The sequence below is a fragment of the Mya arenaria genome, chromosome 14 (assembly GCF_026914265.1).
Source record: "Mya arenaria isolate MELC-2E11 chromosome 14, ASM2691426v1".
Lineage (NCBI taxonomy): Eukaryota > Metazoa > Mollusca > Bivalvia > Myida > Myidae > Mya > Mya arenaria.
Window position 1 is genome coordinate 53,341,839 of NC_069135.1, and position 12,202 is coordinate 53,354,040.

Below are 12,202 nucleotides of genomic sequence, written 5' to 3' on the forward strand. Positions count from 1 at the left end.
TGCATCAACGTGTAAGCTATGGGGAGACGGACCCCGTGGATGCAACGTGTAAGCTATGGGAAGACGGACCCCGTGCATCAACGTGTAAGCTATGGGGAGACGGACCCCGTGCATGCAACGTGTACGCTTTGGAAATACGGACCCCGTGCATGCAACGTGTAAGCTATGGAAATACAGACCCCGTGCATGCAACGTGTACGCTTTGGAAATACGGACCCCGTGCATGCAACGTGTACACTCTGCATGCAACGTGTAAGCTATGGAAATACGGACCCCGTGCATGCAACGTGTACGCTATGGAAATACGGACCCCGTGCATGCTACGTATAAGCTATGGAAATACGGAACCCGTACATGCAACGTGTAAGCTATGGAAATACGGACCCAATGCATGCAACGTGTAAGCTATGGAAATACGGACCCCATGCAAGCAACGTGTAAGCTATGGAAATATGGACCCCATGCATGCAACGTGTAAGCTATGGAAACACGGACCCCATGCATGCAACGTGTAAGCTATGGAAATACGGACCCATGCATGCAACGTGTAAGCAAAGGAAATACGGTCCCTGTAACGTGTAAGCTATGGAAATACGGTCCCTGTAACGTAAAAGCTATGGAAATACAGACCCCATGCAAGCAACGTGTAAGCTATGGAAATACGGACCCCATGCATGCAGCGTGTAAGCTATGGGAGTACGGACCACATGCATGCAACGTGTAAGCTATGGAAATACGGACCCCATGCATGCAACTTGTAAGTTATGGAAATACGGACCCCATGCAAGCAACGTGTAAGCTATGGAAATACGGACCCCGTGCATACAACGTGTAAGCTATGGAAATACGGACCCCGTGCATGCAACGTGTTAGCTATGGAAATACGGACCCTGTGCATGCAACGTGTAAGCTATGGAAATGAGGACCCAGTGCATGCAACGTGTAAGCTATGGAAATACGGACCCCATGCATGCAACGTGTAAGCTATGGAGATACGGGCCCAATGCATGCAACGTGTAAGCTATGGAAATACGGACCCTGTAACGTGTACGGGGAAGATATACGGATTGTAAACAGACTCCGAACACGTTGGTGCAATATTATTATTTTATAAATGCAGTATTATGTTTAATTCATTTGATAATAATTACTAAAACAAACAATAAATATAATTTGTGTAAAGCCGTTTTTGCGCGTTTTAATGGCCACGTAGCTATTAATTAAAGATATGTTATTTTTTTCTTAAAACGTGTCGCATTATGTTTGTTAATGTTCTGATCATACTGTCTAATGAGCTCATAATTCTGCATTTAATATAAAAACAAAATGTTTTTGAATCCATCTTTATTGTGTGCCTTTAATTGAAAACAAAACCAACTATAATCAAGGTATATGTTGTTATTGTTTTTACTTTAAAGAAACTCTGCATAATTAATGCACCTATGTTCATCTAGGTTTCCAGTGAAAATAGTTAACATATAACTGGCTCTCTTGTAGTTGTAGTAAAAGTATTGAAGCTTTTTAAAGGCACATGGACAAACGGGCCGTATTATATATTTTATTTCAAAATTAAATAAAGAATAAATATATATATATACATACACACAACATATAGAATATATTTGAAAAACATTATACAATAAACAGTCATTAAGTTGAATAGCATGTGCACCATAAACATTATAACTATGTAGCTAAAAGCAAATAAAATACGTAAAATATATATATACATGTATGTTTAAGCAAATATGATTCTTGTATTATATACATTTTTCATCCGTGCTTATACTTACGAGAAAAGCTAAAGTAAAAAAACAATCAATTATAATAATTGTATTTTGGCCACTTGTAATTGGATCTATTATTTATCGCACATTAAGGACGAGGAGCGTGCCTTTCTCTCCGGCGACAACCAGAGAGGAAGCACGGCTGCTGAAGAACAAAGCTTGAGGGTAGTGCACTCCGTCTTGTCCCCCTGCCAGTGTGGCCAACTTCGTCTTCCCGTCCTTGTCAACCTGCAGCACTGTGTGGGAGAAATAGCAGCAGACGAACACGTGTCCAGCAGTTGTCACGTGTACTTCCCAAGGTCCCCTCAAGTCAGGATCAGTGAATGTGGCCAGCTTGTTGCCGAGGTTGTCCAGGGTGATAAGTTGATTGTTTGAGTGGATTGTGATGTAGATAGTCTTCCCGTCGTTACTGATGGCAAATCTTTTCACCGTGTCACCACCGGTCTTATCCTCGTACAGCTTCTTCACCTGCTTCCCCGTCATCGTATAGACGTACAGCGCGGTGAGTGATGAAATGTAAAGGTTGTTCCCGTGATGAGCTGCGCCGTAACATTTATGGAGAAACTTAACTTTCTCGTAGTCACAAGTTTCCCTTTTGTTATGTTAATGAAATGAAGTTCATGTCTATCATCATTGTTAACACAAAGCGCAACCTCATTCCCGCCAATGTGGCACACGTCGTATGGATACTCGGGGACATCACAGTGGTCGACAACCCTGTACTCCTGGTCCAGGAGTTTCACTTTCTTGTTGGTGCCGTCTGTAATAACAACCTCTCCACCAGGCAGCTCACATATCCCTTCAATATCACAGTCATATCTGTCTGAACTCATGTTCACGTTGTACTCCTTGTAACCTTCTGTAGCAAATACATGATCTCGCGGGAATAGCGATGAACGTGGTTGTGCACCAAAAACATTCGATTCATTTAACTCTCCAAATGTCTTCATCGAAGACAAGTTATCTTCTATTCCATTATGTTTACCAAAAGTTAAATCGTATTTGACAACACTTGACATGTTTTGCAGAATTTCTTTTGCTTGTTTGATTTTTTCTTCACATTTTTTGAAACCAATATATAGGGGTGGTTCGCCTGATGAGTCTTTGCTTTGTATGTCATCTATGATGTTCTTTAATTCATCGTGCATCTGTGTGCAGGATTCCATATCTTTCTTAATGGACAGCTCCTGATCAGCTACCAGACGGTCTAATTCTTGAACGGTTGTTTTCTCCATCTTGTCAAGAATGCCGTTGATCATTTTACGAATTGCTTTGATTTCATCAACAATGGCTGTTCGAGTCTTCCTCAATGAGGAACTATTTTTCTTTCGGTCGTTTTTCATATCTTCTATCTGCTTCCTAAGAACAGCAACCTGTTGAGGTAGTTGGCGAAACCCGGGATCTTTGCGGATGTCCCTTGCAACGTCTGGAATGTGCTCTATTGATGAACATTGTCTGCAATGAAAGAAGGAAAACTTGTTTTTCATGAAGACGCTTGTTTATAACATTCTTCTAAAATCACATTAATTTAAATACGTCGTCGTCGTCGTCGTCGTCTTACAGACAGACAGACAGACAGACAGACAGACAGACAGACAGACAGACAGACAGACAGGCAAACAGACAGACAGACATACATACAGACGGACCGAGACACAGACAGAGAGATACACAGACAAACACACAGACAAACACACCGGTAAAGAGACAGACAGAAATACAGACGGACAGACGACCATACAGACTGCCATACAGACAGGGATACAGACAGGGATACAGCCAGCCAGACAGACAGACACAATGAAATATGGCATATTAAAAATAAATAACAATTAAGACAAGTAAAGACAAATAAAAGCATAGCATATGTTTAAAAAATACCAGATGATTAATATCTAAATTGAAAGGTTAATGGTACATGCATAGGAATGTTGGGAGGCTAATAGCATAAATTACTTTATAGTCTAAGTCTTAGTATTTATAATAACATTTCTTAGAAGAAAGGCTTGGTTTAAAAATAACTTAGATATCTTGTTATGACGATGTTTTGCGAATTCATTCATTTAGCGTCATACAGTTTGTATTCAGTATTCTATAAGTCGCAGAGAGTTTATATTCAGTATACCATAAGTCGCATACAGTTCAAATTCTGTATACCATAGGTCGCATAGAGTTTAAATTCTGTATACCATAAGTCGCATAGAGTTTAAATTCATTGTACCATTAGTCGCCGACAGTGGCAGTATTTGTAGTAAAGCTCATAACTCTTAGAATGTGTCGAGTTATGTCCCTTGACTATCTGAGAAATAATGAAGAGCATTAGAACCATTCGGAACTCCTCGGCCATTTTCCATCGAAAACAACCTCGGATGTATGTCGGTACATCAGTAGAGGTAGATCATAAAAAAATAATAATAGTAAAAATGAATCGTTGTGTTAAGCTTGTATTTTGAATCACTAAGTTTTTTTAATTGATTGTCAGTGAAGCGTATTATTGCAAAGACAATTAAGATTCCCAACAGTCAAGTCATTAAGTTTAACTTCTGAATTGAAAATACTACACAATCTACTTACAAATTACTTAAATGTAAAGAATTCTGTCATTGTAAACCATCCATATACATCCGAGATTGTTTTTGATGGAAAATGGCCGAGGAGTTCCGAATGCGTTGGAACATAATTATTACGCATTATTATGTTATTTACAGCGTCATGTTATGTACGTGCACGACATATTCATCTAGTCAAACCGCACAGCTAGAAATTTTGCCCAAATCATCGTGAGTTAATAGGGAGTACTTAGTTTAAGTGTTCCTCAATATTTCTCCATTCGAATAAAGGTCTTATAATATAGGATCTGACGCGAATAACGAGTCTATATATCATGGTATACAGGGGCGGTTCCAGAATTAGACGTTAGATGGTGCGTTACTTAGGGGCGTAACCTTTTTAATTGCCCATTTCACTCAGAACCGAAATCTGTTTTTTTGTAAGTGCTGGCAGGGGGGAGTTTGTGGTAACCCCCCCCCCCCCCCAAAAAAAAAAAAAGGATAATAATAATGAAAGAAAAGACAATTTTAGTTCAAATTGTGCACTTTGGGGGTATTTTATTATTTCAACTATTGAAATGTAAAGAAAAAAATCTTGGACGATTTCAGAGGGGGTGGGTTTGCTCCCCCTTCCCCCTCCCCGATCCGCAAGTGATATTTAATCAACGAGTTAAAAAAATTTGTTAGTAGGCAAGGCTTTGTTGTCAGTGTTGACCAATAAAAAATAAAGCATAGTCTAATAATAAACATATGTAAAATACAATTTTGTTATGCTTGTTTAAACCGGAGAAAATGTTAAGCATGCTTAAACTATTTTTGATCAGTATTAATACTGTGATTGTGTTATTTTAACTTAAATCGTCTTTGAAACATACCTATGACCCACGGCAACGCACACGTGGCAACACAGCTGGTCATGGTCACCACAGACCAGCTTGAGCGCCTCCCCGGGGTGCCTCTCGCATCTCTCAAGGACGTCCACCGTCCCTGGTGCTGCTGCCCATTTCTTAACGTCCTTCCGGTCGAGTACCGTGTGTCTCTTGTATAAGCCATAATGTTTTATAACACAAATATCGCAGTAATATTTCGTGCACTGATTACAGAAATGTTGAGCTTCCGTGTTCAATCCATCTTCTTCACAAGCGGAACAGGCGAAATCATGGATGAAATCACACCCCCTCTGAATGGAGGATTCAAAATTTGATGCCATAGTCCAGCCACATTTAGGGTTTAAACTTATAAATGTCCTATCCCTGGCCTTCACTACCAACAAGGAATTTAAATAAACAGTTTGTATCTCTCCTACGTAATAGGTCACATGTTTTTATTTTCACTTGTTTTTATTGATTGACTTCAGATTGACTAAAAGCAGATTTGTATTGAATATATTAAGGTTTGGGTATGATTGAATTACTTGTGTTGCGATACATAAAGACTTTATAATTGGCGTAGCAATCAAACTGTAACATAATAGAACTTAACTGTACAGGGTCAACGATTTACGATTTACGACAGTTTAACCTCTATTATTTTCTCACTTTTAAGTTAGAAATACTATGCATTTAAGTAAAATATAATAACCCTAGCATTAGCCTTCACCCCCCCCCCCCCCCCGTGCACGCCCTAATGTAAGTACACCATGATAAGGGTTACGAAATCGTTTTCCGGTAATAAACTAAAGAATTTGAGACCTTTTTTTATAAACCCTTACCCCCCACCCTCCCTCCGGCTTCCCCATCCTATTGAGAAACACCTCACCAACGGCATACCATCCACACCAACAGTTTAGTATGAACCGAGGCTTCTTCCAACCGTTCGCGCACAATACTGTTAATAATGTTGAAAATGCAAAGCTTTTTTGGTGAATAGCTGTTGCATTTATGAGATACCTCCACTCAAGGTATATCCTACTCACACATAATTTAGTATTAGCCCCCACCCCCAAGCAATAATGCATATAATAGAGAAAATGAAAGTGTTTTCCAATATTAAGATAAAGTTTTAAAGGCCATTTTCTGCCCCCCCCCCCTACTTGTCGCTTACAACCCACACCTCCTAACACAGCAAATCCCCAAAACACTAAACAAAACAAAATCATCCTTGACCCCAGTTTTCCATACAATATAACCCCCATCCCCTTTTCACCTTCTCTCCTCTCCACTCGTCTCCTCCGCTCACCCTCCCGTCCCCTGCCCTCCTCCATTCCTTTCCTCTCTCCGCATCTCTCCCCCATCCCTTCCTCTCCACCCCTCTTCTCCACTCCGCTCCCCTGCCCCTCCCTGACCCTCCTCCCGTATCCCCTCCTGTTCCCTCCCCTCCCATCCTCTCATCCGCTCCCCTCCCTCCTCACCTCTCCCTTAATATCCTCTTCTCCAATCACTTCCTCTTATCTCATCCCCTACACCCCCTCTTCCCTCCCCTTCTCACAACTCAGCTCCTCTTCCCTCCTCTACTCAACCTACCCTCCCCTACCCTCCTCCCATGTCCCCTCCTCTACCCTCCTCTCCCCTCCTCTCCTCTCCCCTCCCCTCCTCCTCTCCCCTCCCCTCCTCCACTCCCCTTCCTCCCCTCCCCTCTCTTCCTCTTCTCCCCTCCCATCCCCTTCTCATTTTTACACATTTTTATTGAAACAACAACAGCAGCATCAGCAGCAACAGCAGCAACGACACCAACTTTCCACATAGCAATTTCAAAGACAATAACCCGATAATGGTGACTAGGGCTACACAAAAGAGGCAAATGTAATTTTGTTTGGAAGAATTTAGAACCAACAAGAACGAGGCATTGTTTTTAAAAGCAAGCAAAATGTTAGTCGACTGGTTAATTATCCACTTATACATACTTTCACAGTCTCCATATCTACTACCGACCGGTCCGCCTCTCGCCGGCCCAGGGTTTGTACGGCCGATTACGACATCTACTTCCGGGAAGTCGGGGGCGGCATCCGCGACTACAGGTCCGCTGGAAACAGACTGAAGCGTGTCTACCAGGGAAAACCGACGCTCGTTTATGACGGTTTTAAAATACTCAATACGTCATTTAGAGGTATTCTATTTTTAAGAGAGCTTTCCTATAATGCTTTAAAGGCTTTAAAGGCTTTCTGTCACCTTCTACATACATATTTAAATATCTAAATGTATAAGGTAAAGAAGTGCTTGTTTAGTTTATAAGGATTAAATTTAGTATGATTGTGACGAAATTTGGAAGCTATTATAAAATCTAGCTCGAAATTGTTTCCTGTGTACTGGTGTCCATTCTGTGAGGTAATCGAACCCAATACCTCTTTGGTGGGAGGCATACATTTATACCATTAGACCACTCTTACCTTGGTTGGAACTACGCAACCTCTTTGGTGAGAGGTGGACACCTATACCATTAGACCTTTGTAAAACTATGAGTTTCAAACTCAATACTTCTTTGGTGAGAGACGGACATCTATACCATTAGACCACTCACACCATGTTGGAGATCAACTCAAAACAATTGGGTGAGTGAGTGAGTGAGTGAGTGAGTGAGTGAGTGAGTGAGCGAGCGAGCGAGCGAGCGAGCGCGCGCGTGAGTGAGTGAGTGAGTGAGTGAGTGAGTGAGTGAGTGAGTGAGTGAGTGAGTGAGTGAGTGAGTGAGTGAGTGAGCGAGCGAGCGAGCGAGCCAGACAGCCAGCCAGCCATCCATCCATCCAGCCGTCCAGCCATCCATCCAGCCAGCCAGTCAGCCAATTAGTCAGTCTGGCAGGCAGTCAGTTAGTCAGTCAGTCAGTCAGAGAGCCGGTTTAGTCAGCTAGTCAATTACTTAACTATTTATTTAGTTAGTTAGTCAATCAGTCAGTCAGTCAGTCAGTCAGTCAGTCAGTCAGGTTTGTCAGTCAGTCAGTTAGTAAGTAAGTCAGTCAGTCAGTCAGCCAGCCAGCTGTTAATTAGTTAGTTCCGTATTATAGCGCTGTATTAAAAACTCATAGGCACGGTTTCATACTTTTATACTGGGTTCGTATACATCAAACTCCTTTCTTAAGCCTGTCTCACACAGAACACGGTTGGGCACACGGTTCCAATACGGTATACTCGGTTATACACGGGTTGACTGGTACGAGTATTGAGCTCCAACCGTGCCTGGGGATGAGTTAGTACGATTTAGACTCGAATGTAGCACGAGTATGTACGAACAAAGCACGGATATACTCGGTCAAGCAAGGTTTGTCACGGTTTGAACACGATTTGCAAACGATTTTCATACGATTGTTGTACGGTTCCAAGTACGGTCTAGTACGGTCTGTTACGGCCTAGTACGATTTAACACGACTTTTACTCGATTAACTGGACATTTACAGGGTTTACATACGCTACCACCGACTTTTGTTCGAGTTATGCTCGAATTTATCACACATTCGTGTATGTTTTGATATAAATTGACTCGTTTTGATGGCTTGGCTTCATAAACTTTCGAACTTTCAACAATGTGGCCCTTTTTATATTCTCGCTGGTAGAATCTTCCATGGTGGGGATTCTTTTGGGGACCTTCTCCTTCTTTGGAGGCATTATGTAGCAAGTACTCTGTTGTTTCAAGGTGGCAGCAGGTAGTTGTGTTTTCTGTTGTGTTCGAGTGCTGTATGATCATACACGAGCTTTGAACAGACGTAGAGACCGTGTCTGGTCGTACTTGACCATGTATAATTCGTACTTGAACCGTATTGGTCGTATGGCGATCGTATGAAACCGTATTGGTCGTATGGCGATTGTATAAAACCGTGTGTACACTCGTGTGAATCGTACGGTGATCGTGTGACATTCGAGTGTTAATCCGGGTGTTTGATGTAGGACTTGGGAACGGTTTCACACGATTCCATACGATTTATATACGATATTGACACGGTCGAGCTCACTCGTGGAGTGGACTTCATGTGCGGTTGTATATACGGTCTCGCACGGTCTCACACGGTCTTGTACGATCGCTAATACGATCATACACGGACATGGCACCCGTGCTAGTTTTTTTAAAAGTTTTAAAATTCATACACGGCTTTCACGGATACACTCGAATGGCCCGAGTGTATCTCGGATAAGGCCACGGTTGGTTCGGTTGTATGTACGGTTTACACGGGTGGCCAACCGTATAAGCCGTGTGTTCTGTGTGAGACAGGCTTTAAGTTCAGTCATCTTAAGTTTACCCTAGTGGCTAAACAAACTTGATATATCTCAAACACTTTATTTCCAATGATTTTATCAAACAATTGTTTTTTAAATACATGCACATATGTGAAACACACTTATTCTTTTATTTTTCATTATACTATGATTATACAGAATTGCCTTAGATTCGTAAAAACGATCAATGGACTATTTAAAACCTCTCGTTGTAACCAAACTGTTCATAGGATCCTTGAGGAAATTGCTATATTGAGGTAAAGTTGTTCCACTTATGAGACTCGAAGTGATTGGTTGACTTCTACAAAACCAGGATCACTCTCACATCGGTTTCTGATAATATGCCCTCAGTTTGAAACTGGGTTACCCTGTACCTGATAGAATGATCTAAATTCAAACTGGGTTCCCCTCTGCTTGATAATAAGATCCAAGTTCAAACTGGGTTTAACCCTTCACATGATACTGTGATCATAGATCAAACTGGGTAACCTCTGCACCTGAAAGTGAGATCCAAGTTCAAACTGGGTTACCCTTGTACCTGAAAGTAAGATCCATGTTCAAACTGGTATACCCCTGTACCTGATAGTGAGATCCAAGTTCAAAGTGGGTTACCCCTGTACCTGATTGTGCGATCCAAGTTCAAAGTGGGTTACCCCTGTACCTGATTGTGCGATCCAAGTTCAAAGTGGGTTACCCCTGTACCTGATTGTGCGATCCAAGTTCTAACTGAGTTACCCCTGTACCCGATAGTGAGATCCAAGTTCAAACTGTGTTACCCCTGTACCTGACAGTGTGATCCAAGTTCAAACTGTGTTACCCCTGTACCTGATAGTGCGATCCAAGTTCAAACTGTGTTACCCCTGTACGTGATAGTGAGATCCAAGTTCAAAGTGGGTTCCCCCTGTACCTGATAGTGAGATCCAAGTTCAAACTGTGTTACCTCTGTACGTGATAGTGAGATCCCAGTTCAAAGTGGGTTACCCCTGTACCTGATTGTGCGATCCAAGTTCAAAGAGAGTTACCCCTGTACCTGATAGTGAGATCCAAGTTCAAACATAGTTACCCCTGTACCTGATAGTGATATCCAAGTTCAAACTGAGTTACCCCTGTACCTGATAGTGATATCCAAGTTCAAACTGAGTGACCCCTGTACCTGATAGTGAGATCCAAGTCCAAACTGAGTTTCCCCTGTACCTGATAGTGCGATCCCAGTTCAAACTGAGTTACCCCTGTACCTGATAGTGAGATCCAAGTTCAAACTGTGTTACCCCTGTACCTGATAGTGAGATCCAAGTTCAAACTGTGTTACCTCTGTACGTGATAGTGAGATCCAAGTTCAAAGTGGGTTACCCCTGTACCTGATTGTGCGATCCAAGTTCAAAGAGAGTTACCCCTGTACCTGATAGTGAGATCCAAGTTCAAACATAGTTACCCCTGTACCTGATAGTGATATCCAAGTTCAAACTGAGTTACCCCTGTACCTGATAGTGATATCCAAGTTCAAACTGAGTGACCCCTGTACCTGATAGTGCGATCCAAGTTCAAACTGAGTTACCCCTGTACCTGATAGTGCGATCCCAGTTCAAACTGAGTTACCCCTGTACCTGATAGTGCGATCCAAGTTCAAACTGAGTTACCCCTGTACCTGATAGTGCGATCCAAGTTCAAACTGAGTTACCCCTGTACCCGATAGTGCGATCCGAGTTCAAACTGGGTAACCTCTGTACCTGATAGTGCGATCCAAGTTCAAACTAGGTTACCCCTTTACCTGATAGTGCGATCCAAGTTCAAACTGGGTTACCCCTTTACCTGATAGTGCGATCCAAGTTCAAACTGGATTACCCCTGTACCTGACAATGAGATCCAAGTTCAGACTAGGCTAGAGTTATTATGAGCATTGCCGGCATTGTTCAAAGCTGAAATGGCTAGATTTTTCACTGTTGATATATTAAAATAAGCAAATTGAAACATATATTTCTCAAGGGCTTGGCTCTGGACAAAACAAAAGAGTAGGTCGGGAACCCGGCCGCAAACGCTTTTTTACGCCTGAGTGAATAAGTACGTTGTACAGAACCATTATAATCTGTGTGTGATTCCCTTACTGACGGCCAGGTTGCAGAGGTGGTCGCGGCTTTGGTTTCCATAACAACGCTTATTCTTGTAACCGGGGTAATAATCATAGCCGTCAGGCGGGTTAAGAAGAGGTCAAGCATTTCCTTTCAGACTTCTTTTCTATTAAAGTATTGATATATCGGTCCCCTAAATATAAATCCAACGTTTGCTGACAAAGGTTAAAGTGACATTCTTATTCAAAACCAATACATACACATGTATAACAAACATAGATTTTCAGTGATAAATCTTCAACTTCTTACTTAATAATGCATTTATGGCAAATATCAATCACTGTTAACAATTTTATAACCGTGTGTTAAATGGCTAAAAATGCAAAGTTGGTATCTTTCATAAGTACCATTGTTTTCGACTTTAAAGAGAGAATAATTCATACATATATACATACACACTCATACCAGATATATAACATATGTGAATAACATTTTGAAATCAAGATTGATATAGTTGAATAAAATGCGCACGATAAACATTATAACGTTGTAGCAAAAAGCAAGCGTAATACGTAACATATAAATGTATATGTATGTTAAAGCAAATATGACTCGTGTGTTAAAGTGAACAATCTATATCCGTGTTAACTAATACTAACATA

The 12,202-nt window shown here is 41.5% G+C and overlaps 1 pseudogene; it reads right to left on the reverse strand.

Annotated features, from left to right (window-relative positions):
* Positions 1–1,361: 1,361 nt before the first annotated feature.
* LOC128217963 (uncharacterized) lies at positions 1,362–5,588 on the reverse strand (annotated as a pseudogene).
* Positions 5,589–12,202: the final 6,614 nt, after the last annotated feature.